Raw genomic sequence first — 9,954 nt, 5'->3', positions numbered from 1 at the left:
ACTATAGTTTCCTCGATACTTTTAAATTTAAAATTAATATTATCTAGAAGTGAAAAATGTCACCAAGGAGGCTAAGGTTCACTTCTCCTTCAAAAGGCTAATGTAGAAAAAGTTTTTTAAATCAATTTTCCTTAAATTGTGCATGCACAGAGGAAAAAAATGTGAGATTTTATAAATATGTTCAAGGGCTTATATAACACTTACCATTTTTAGAAGTCAGAGCGAAAAATGTGATGCTTATGCACTCCTGAACACAGAACAACTGACATCTAAACAAACAACAATTGAGAAAGGAAATATTGACGTATCTCATAATTGAAAAAATAAATAAATCAAAATGTTTCAATGTACACTTGAAAATTAGAATTAAATGCTGTTAGCGAAAAATGTGGATTGGTAAAGCAATCACCCTTTTCTAACAAGATTGGTATTTTATTTTAAAATCATGCTTAATAATTCAATCTATGTGAAAAAAGATTTTTTTTGCAGCAAGGTTGTTATGAACAGTTATTTGAATTTTGACTTAAGGAAAAAAACAGTCCTGGGGTCATAAGAGGCTTCTTAGAATTTTTTATTTTCAGCCTTTGTTTCCCATATTCCCCAACATAAAAAAGCTCATATTAGTTGTGTGATTGAAAATATGGTGAGTAGAAAGCACCCTGGATATCAGCACTGTTTTTCTACTATTTGATAACCTGTTCTTTAGAACTGTTCTTTTAGCTTGTGTGTTTGACAGTCATCTTACAATAGTAACCTTTTTAATATACCAGCAGCAAGCACCAAAAGAAATGTTTTGAGGCATTCGACATAGTGCCTATCTTTTAATTTTAGTATGGGAGAAAAAAGCAAAGCAAAATGTAAAGCATCACATAAAATACTTCCTCTGAATTCTCCAGTCTGTAGAAAATATAGCCTCATCTTGACACTAAATCAAATTAAATGAAGTAGTTTGCTTAAAGCAAATTAAATGTAATGCTCCTGCACATATGCATATAAAGCTGTGGTTCTTTAAACGGAAAGAAATTTTTTGGGAACTAAGTGAATTCTGCTCCTATTTATCTAATTACAGTTTGTTTCATAGATACTTTTCTCTGATTAGTTCTTTTCCTTAAAATTAAGTTTGCGGGCAACTATTATCTGAAGAATATTACTAAAGAAGTGGAACAGATAAATGAAGTAGGTCATGTGACGGGGTTTGGTTTTTTTTAAAAAAAATTGTGCATTCTTATATTTTATATCATCATCACCACCACCATCATCATCATCATCATCATCAACAACAACAACAACAACAACATCATCATTCATCATCATTTATCCATTGTCTATCCCCTGCAGGATGAAGGCTTCTTCCACGTTTCCAACAAAAACAGCCTTGAGCTATCTTTTCCCATATTTTATATATGTTCTATTTAATCAATAGAAATGTTTTATCTTCATTCATTATGAATGGACAAGTACATGGCTAAAATAGCCTGACTTCATCACGAAGATAGATTGTATTTCCCCTCTTTTTCCCTTTGTGTTTTTTATTGGGGAGGTTAGTTCCTTGAGTTGCTATGCCCTGAACTGCATTATATTTTTTTTTGATACAACAGAAGGAGAAAACATTAATTGTGACCATCTAATTAAATGTATCTAATAATATGATATAAGCATAAAAGTATTTTAGCCTTTTCCTGATGCCAACTGATACTGATACTCTAAAAGCCAAATCCTTGATCCAGACCAAGTTGTGCCCTCCTGCTGTGAACTTTCATCATACATAGTCAGTATATTATCGTCAATACCTTTCTTAAATTGGTTTTCATCCTCCTAATTTGTGAAAGTATCTTAATTGATTGGATAGAATTGTTTGTAATTACTGTCTGTTGGGATAGTAAATTAGGATGAAATCAAATTAAGCAAATATTTAATAGGAAGACTGAATCTCTAGCTCTCTTCCATCACATTAAATCAGTCCTTTTCAGCAATGGCTCCCAGATGATACACCGTCATTCCCACCATTATGCAAACTCTTAATAATTATGGGGACTGTACAACAGCTAGGAAGATTTAGATAGGAGAGATTGGTATAATTTCTGCTTACCAGCTATTCATCTGTAACTGCCCCTTGAATAGGATAACTTAACTAAATCTAAAATTAAGCTGCTGCTTCTATGACCATATTCAGCATGGAAGCCATCATATAGCCAGCTCCACTGTTTCCTTTTCTGGTGGCAGCAATAATCCTGGTTGGTTTTTTTATATCTTTCTTTCAATTATGAATTTTCAACTTAGAAATGTTGGTGGTCTTGAATACTATCCCACTGTTGTTTGTGGAATACTGAACCAGCGTTCTAAATTTAAGATCAAATTATCAAATATTAATAACAAATACCCAATTGAATCATATGCTCTGAATAAATCTATAATTATTTTTCCTCTTTGTTCCATGCTAAGAAGAAGACTGTGATGCAGAGTTTGTGTGTTTGTATTTCTCATTTGATTTAACATTGGAACCTTGCTCTGAAAATAGTTTCATAGTTCATCCGTGAGAAAAGGTTATGACATTTTTGTTGATGTAGTGAGTTGTTTTATTTCAGTTCCTGCCTACATTGCATTCTAAATAGGACCCTCTGAGCTGTGGGGTTTCTAGAACACTGCATGAGGCTCTGTAATGTATGAGTGTAGGTGTGTATGATGCAGTGCCCACTGTATTATCCTCCCCTCCCCCCAAGAACTCAACAGGCAGGCTGGAAGGCTGTTTTTGACAGATGTCTCTCGACTGTAATGAAAGAGCTTATGCAAAATTATCTCCAGTCAGTATTAAGTATGGGAGGCACCCAGTACTTTGAAAGGTGAGAGAAATGAGTGTGTCATTCCCATGCTTGCCATCTCAGTTTGATAACCTGATTACTGAACAAGTAAATAAATTTCACATTTACTTGCATTTATATTTAACAGTAGGGTGCTGTCAGAAACTTGAGTAGCCCTGCTGCAAGCAAGATATGGGATATTAGGCTGACTATTAGGCTAGCTGTCAGGAATGCATCGATGAGTTGCAATGAGCCACAACATGACCAGATTTTCCCCCCTCTATTTTTAATGTATGATTCCCAAAAACCAGCCATAGCATCTAATCCTCCCAGATGACAAATGTATTAGAAGCATCCATAATAGTATTTAAAGCCATGCATATACCCATCACACTTTTAGTTCTTACAATAAATATTGTTATGGAGGTATAAACAATAAATGGAAAGTCAAGGAGATTGAAGATATGATATGAGACAAAGAAAACATAGCTAAAACTGGTATAAACCAATAGCATAGAAATAGCAATAGGACGTAGACTTATATTCCACCCATAGTGCTTTATAGCACACTCTGAACAGTTTACAATGTCAGCATATTATCCCCAACTAACAGGTTTCCTCATTGTACTGACCTCGGAAGGATGGAAGGCTGAATCAGGTTCAAACTCCTAATTGTAGGTAGAGTTAGACTATAATACTGCACCACAACTATTCCGTTCACTATCTTTCTATCCTTGCTTTCAGATCAGCCCAATACATCACACAGTGCTGTTTATTTTATTTATTTTAATTTCTCATTTTGATTTCATTAGCTCTACCAATCTTCTCCCTTTCAATCAATTTTTTTTCCTTCATAGAATTGTTCTGCAGTTCAGTTTTTTTATTGAAGACTTGGCTCTTCCCCCTTGGATTAGGATGGGAATTAGCCCAGCAAATGTGGATTTGATGGATGTTATAACACTGGTAGGAAGTGTGACATTCCTTTGCATAGTGTGACATTACCGTTTAACTTTTATTTTATTAGCTGTTGTGGGCTGCCTAAAATGATTGTGTATAAGATAAGCAAACACTTAGTTCTATAAATAATACATTCTATTTATATGACCACACTGACTCAACATATTTTTTTCATACTGGTCACTTATTTTTGCATTAAATCCATGTTTATTATGCTAATATATTCACTCTTGACCGTATCTTTTTTTTTTACCCTTTTAACACACAATAAAAAGATGAAAACAAGATAGATCGATGACATCAGCATGTATTGCGAGTCCAATTGGCAAAAGAAAGCTGAGGTCTGTATTGGTTGGAAACATGCGGAAGAGTTCTTCATCCTGTAGGAGATAGGCAATGGCTATAATGATGATGATAATGATGATGAAACATATGAAATTTCATTTGGACTTTATGTGTGGATATAGCTGTACTGTATATATTTTCTGAACAATGCTAAGATAAATGTTTTTATTGTCATCATTTTTTATGGTTTCCCAGTCTAGCCTTACAGCCAAGGGAATTTCTAATTTACTTTTCTTTTTCTTCTCTTTCTTCTTCTTTTAGCCAGATTGTACTAATATACTAATTTAAAGAAAATGGATAATTTGTTATATGGTGAATTAGGGACTGTAGGCCTGCTGCCTATGGGAATCAATAAATATGTAGATAAAAACTTTAATGTTCCCAAGCTGTCATGTTTCACTACACTTTTAAAATAAAGTGGGAACATACAGTATATATTCCAAAGCCTAGACTATAACATTAGCTTTATTCCAAGAATGCTCCTGGAATATGCAGACTCCATAGGTAGCCCTGAGTGAAGTTAGGAAAGCATAGTAATAAAAACCCAAGGCTTTGTTTAAAAGTGTGACTCCCTGTCAAGAATATCTGGACAGCAGGAAGATAATGTCCTTGTTCTCTGGTAAAATTTTGGGTCATGCCATGCCAACCATAGCAACCATTTTGTAATAGCACCTACAACATGCAAATGCGCCCAGCTTGGCTGTCACATTGTCATTTCTTAAAAGATATAAAAACCATCTGACAGCTTTCTTTTACACTTACTTTAGAGAAAATGACTGTAGCTCAGTTTTAGAGAGCAGACTTTGCATCAAAAGATCTCAGCTTCAATTTTTGTCATCTTTAGTTCTGGATAAGAAGCCCCGGAGAGCTGTTGCCAGTCAGCCCAACATAGCAGAAGGCAGCTTTCCTATATGTTTAAATTGATTCTCTGAGTGATAAAATTTAGACAACTGTCCTTGAAACCTGAAGAAAAATCATATAAAGGAAGATGCTTATTAATACATTCAGATGACAATCTGAAAACAGATAACACCAGTAATTTCCTCCCCCCCCCCCCTGTGCCCCCACCAATACTGCATGTAATACAGTATTTGGAATGACCTCAAGTTAAAAATGCAGAAAAATGCTCCATCAGTATTTACTACCTGAAAGTGTAGCAAACAACCAGGAATATACCGTATGTATTTCAAGACATGGATCAACCATTGGTAGCTAAAAATAACTTAAAGTAATACAATCTATTTTTTTAAAAGAAAAGTTTTATTATTGAAGTAATTCTTCAATTTTAGCCAAAGTTCTTTGGAAAGAAGTACTAGAGAACAGGATTTACTTCTATGTAGGCCTATTCTGAGGAAATGCACTTCCTACCATATAAACAACATCATTTGTCCCATGACTGTTGGTGCACTATATTGCACCTTCAAGGTATTCAGATATGCCTTTTAAATGCCTCAGTAGTTGCAAGATGTTTATACCTTGTTTTTCTTTATTCCATATTATAGATACATGCAGTAATATTAGATAAGATAGATGAGAGAGACAGACAGATAGACAGACATGGAGAGAGAGAGATAACAGATACTTGCTGATAATTTTCAGCATTTCAAAGGCTTAGAGAATTATTAAAATGTGCAGTGGCACTGAGCTGAAAGGATTCTCAGCTGGAAACAATAGAATCCAGTCTTTTGCATTAGAGATGGGCAATTTTCATTCAGAACATTCAGTACATTCAGCCTAAGTTTTTTTTTATGGTCCTCAGAGTTTTTCTCAACACCTGTTGTTGAAAGTCAGTAGTCACTGTTCTGAGGTACAAAATAAATCAAAATGAAAATTATAATCTTCTTAACGTTTAGAATCAACACCAAAGATTTGGAAGATCTGGATTTCAAATTGTACCCCTCTATTCTACTATTCTATTCTAGTACTGGCTTGGTACAATATGAGTCAATGGGTATTTCATAGTCATCTATTATGTAAATTACCATCGAAGTCTAAATTATGTTTCCTTTTTTTATAAGGACTGAAGGAGATAAATTGAAGGTAAGATTCGGTAAAAACGTTCTCAACTCCAGATTATTCTAAAAATGACAGTACATTATAATAGAGAAACAATGAACCCGCTTTGCTTACACAAATATATATAAAGCAAAATGTTTTTTTTTTACCCTGTTGGAGATATAGCATATTTTAGAGCCTGACATTGGATTCAGAACAGGAAGTTAAAATGTTAGAGTGAGTTAATAATATAGAAAAAGAAAAGATAACTTGACTTCATTTTAAAGGAAGATGTGATATTGATTCAAAGCAAAATAATTCTTCATTAGAATTATGTTTCCATACACTATCAATATTTTAGGTTATATGCCGGAAAGAATTCAACTACACAAACATTTGCTTCCATTTATAGAATATATTGCTTGGATAAAAATATTACTGAAGCTATTTCTTTGTGCTCAATGCATAAACAAGAGTTGGTGTTGACCTATAAAATTCTTTATCGTTGGATGCCTAGTTATCTATAAGACAATTTTCTACCTGAATCAGTCCATTCAGTACATTTTCCTAGGGTGTTTTTGGTTCTATGCCATTTTTATGAAGATATAAAGGAGGTGTTGCTTCTCTTTTGTTACTCCAGCTTTGGAATATTTTAGAATACTTTTCTCTTAGAATTAAGGTTTGATGTATTCCTTCTAACATTCTGGAAGCTACTGACGATGCTGGAACTTTTCTTTAATTTATTCAAAGTCTGCTATCGCCATCTTAAATTATTTGTCCTTTGAATTATCTAATTGATAACAACAATTGATTGAATTGTTTAAATAATTATATTTAGCTTTGTTATGATGTTATGTCTTATTGCTGTTAATATACCATATTTTTTGCACTATAAGACCCTCTGGAGCGTAAGACGCACCTAACTATTGGGAGGAAAACAAGAAAACAAAATCTGTCTCTGCCTCCCAGAATCCATCCATCCGGTATTCATCTGACTAGCATCATTGCAGCAAACAGCCTAGTCAGCTTCAGCACGTTATTGCAGTCCCAGCACATGGCTCGTCACTGCCCACCGGTCAACTGAGCTGAGCTGCTGCCGCTGCCAGGGAACTCTGGAGCACCTGGTTGGCAGTTGGCTCGGCCTCCCGAAATACCGATCAGCTGTTCTAGGCGGCAGACAGCAATCCCTGCACCTGGAACAGCTGATTAGCGGTATTCCGGGAGGCGAAGCCAACTGCCAATCAGCTGTTTGGCAGCGAAGGCTGCAGCTTTCCCCAGCAGCAGCAAGCAGTGAATGCCACTGCCACACCAACCCCTCTCCCCACCACAATATTTGCTCTATAAGACGCACAGACATTTCCACCCATTTTTTTGGGGGGGGAGTACGTCTTATAGTACAAAAAATATGGTAAGTCTCCTTGAATTTTATTTCATTAGATGTTGGCTGTGAACATTTTGGATGTTGACATTTTTGTGTTATTTCAGCAGAATGAGAACAAAACTAATTAATAAACAAGCAGCTAGTGAAAGCATACAAAGGTTACAATCTTGTTCTTGAAATAACAAATTCCCTAGTTACTATTTCTGCAATTTTCTTAGCACTCACTAAGAAGATATAAAAGTTCATGAATGACTTAGTTCCCATACTTTTATATATCCAAACAAATCTCTATTTGAAAGGGAACACATTTTAAAAATTAAGAGTTCCAAACAAATGTATCACAATATGGTATACACAGAGAATATAACAGAGAATATAGAAAAATATAGTCTTGTGTAAAGAGACTGGCTATATACTTCCTACAAAACAGTCCATTTTTTAAAGAAGTCTGCTTTAGACAGTTACCGTATTTTTAGAGTATAAGACACACCTTTTTTCCTCAAAAGACGCTGAAAATCTGGGTGCGTCTTATATATCAAGTACAGCATTTTGTGCCTCCCGAAGCCCCGCCCCTTCACTAAAATGGCTGTGCATACCCTTATGGAGGCTTTCAGAGCTCCTGGGGGCTGGGGGGGAGCAGAAATAAGCAAAAATGGGCCGTTTTTTGCCTCCCCCAGCAGCACTCTATAAGCCTCCATAAGGCTATGCATGCAATTTTTTTGACAAAAAACGAACCTGTTTTCGCAAAAAACGGGCCGTTTTCTGCTCATTTTGCCCCCCCACCTTCCTAGGAGCACTCTGCAAGCCCCCCCCCAAATCTATTCATGCCTTTTTTTTTAAAGGGGGGGGGTTTGCAGAATGCAAAAACTTTTTTTCCCTTTTGGAAAGCTCTTTAACTGATTGATGAGAATTACATGGATCAAGTGCTGTGCCAGCAGAAACAAAGTTAGTTGCTGCAGATTGTCGGCTATTTCCTTCTCCAGCACATGGATAAATATACTTGGAAACATCTACCTACCTACCTACCTCTCTCCTCCTTCCCTACTGTATCCCCCCCTCTATCCCTCTACCTACCTACATACCCTTTCTCCCTCCCTCCCTACTGTATTTCTCTATCTCTATTTCTCTCTCTCTCTCTCCCTTTATCTACCTACCTAACTACTCCCTCTCTCTCCCTCGCTACCTACTGTATTTCTCTCTCTTTCTCTCCCTCTCTCTACCTACCTACTTTTTAAAATGCTCCTCTTCAAAACCCTGGTGCATCTTATACTCTGGTGTGTCTTATACTCTGAAAAATACGGTATTCAGGAAAAATACTAACATGATTTTGAATAAACTCTTTGCTCAGTTTTCTTACTTCAGTAATTACAATAGTTATATATAAATGCCCTTGCAATACTGTGTTGAATATAGCTATTCCTCATTCTAGATTTGAAGTTGCTTTTTAACTGATAGATTTACTACATTTATCTCCAAACATGTAAACCAAAGTACCACATTTGCTGGTGATCAGCTCTTGAAAGGTGATTTCAACAGAGCTGCCCTATTGTACATTCTGGCAACAATTAAAATTGTTTCAATATAATCTGTGATTGTCAGTGGCAAACTTAAATCACTTGCAGGAAGAACTTGCTAGCTCAGAATGATTTTTCTTGAAGCTAGACTAGCCTCATTATAAAAGGGTTATTTATTTATTCATTTACATATTAACTGTTTTTCCTGATTTTTGAAAAGAAACCATTTGATACTATATCCAGGAATGCTGAATTGCCATATTATTATTATTTAGTTAGAGAAACTAGCTTAGTGACATGCAATCTGGGAAACTAGAAAAGTTGGCATGTGCTTCTTATATGTAAAATAAAAGTATCTGATTATGTCAGGTGGTTACACTTCATTAACTGTTTATAAATAATGGAGCTTAAATTGGTTTCCAGATGTATCGGAAATTGTCTAGGTTTTTTCTCCTATCCTAAATTATTACCTCTTTCCATTACAACATACATATTGTAACTGGGAAAAAAACATTTAAAGAAGTGGAACAAAAGATGTATATTCACAAGACAACTGCCAATGCATGTTTTCAACTGTCTGGATAGGTCTTGAAGATAAAATGGAAGTTCTGAGTGTTTTCTTTCTGAGGTATTTCTTTAGGCCAGAAGGACAAATCATGCTGGTTTAAAGAGAAGTGCTGTTTGCTTTCTTTCTGGCTATCAGGAAGAACCTACATACTAAAAATTGAATATGGTTTAATTGGAAATCAGTGTTTTTCAACATAATCCATTATACATTCAAGACAGGTTATCATTCAGAACATTTCTCTGAATATTCCATCTAACCATTGGGAACACAAATTAGGAAAAAATGTAAGAGTTACTTCCAATAGCTAGAAACTGAAATTAACTTCAGAATAGGTTTGCTTTGTGCTGTTTTAAACTATTCCAGTTTTTCTTTGGAAGCAATAGATCTATACCAAAT

General features: G+C 35.2%; 1 protein-coding gene across 2 annotated transcripts in view; it reads right to left on the bottom strand.

The window, feature by feature from the left end:
- Positions 1–209: 209 nt before the first annotated feature.
- The window catches only part of NSUN3 (NOP2/Sun RNA methyltransferase 3), a 28,518-nt gene continuing 18,773 nt past the window's right edge, over positions 210–9,954 (bottom strand). Inside the window, exons 7-8 of one of the 2 annotated variants that reach the window (XR_004255638.1) lie at positions 4,863–5,063; positions 210–269 (exon numbers count right to left, since the gene is read on the bottom strand). The gene's annotated coding sequence lies outside the window, so the exon portion shown is untranslated. Of the gene's footprint in view, positions 270–3,935; positions 4,136–4,862; positions 5,064–9,954 lie in introns of those variants that run through there. The other variant, XR_004255637.1, reaches the window with a different exon arrangement.

This window comes from Thamnophis elegans, chromosome 6 (assembly GCF_009769535.1).
Source record: "Thamnophis elegans isolate rThaEle1 chromosome 6, rThaEle1.pri, whole genome shotgun sequence".
In the NCBI taxonomy this organism is placed as follows: domain Eukaryota; kingdom Metazoa; phylum Chordata; class Lepidosauria; order Squamata; family Colubridae; genus Thamnophis; species Thamnophis elegans.
The sequence above is the reverse complement of the archived record's forward strand: the minus strand, read 5'-3'. Positions and strand labels throughout refer to the sequence as shown.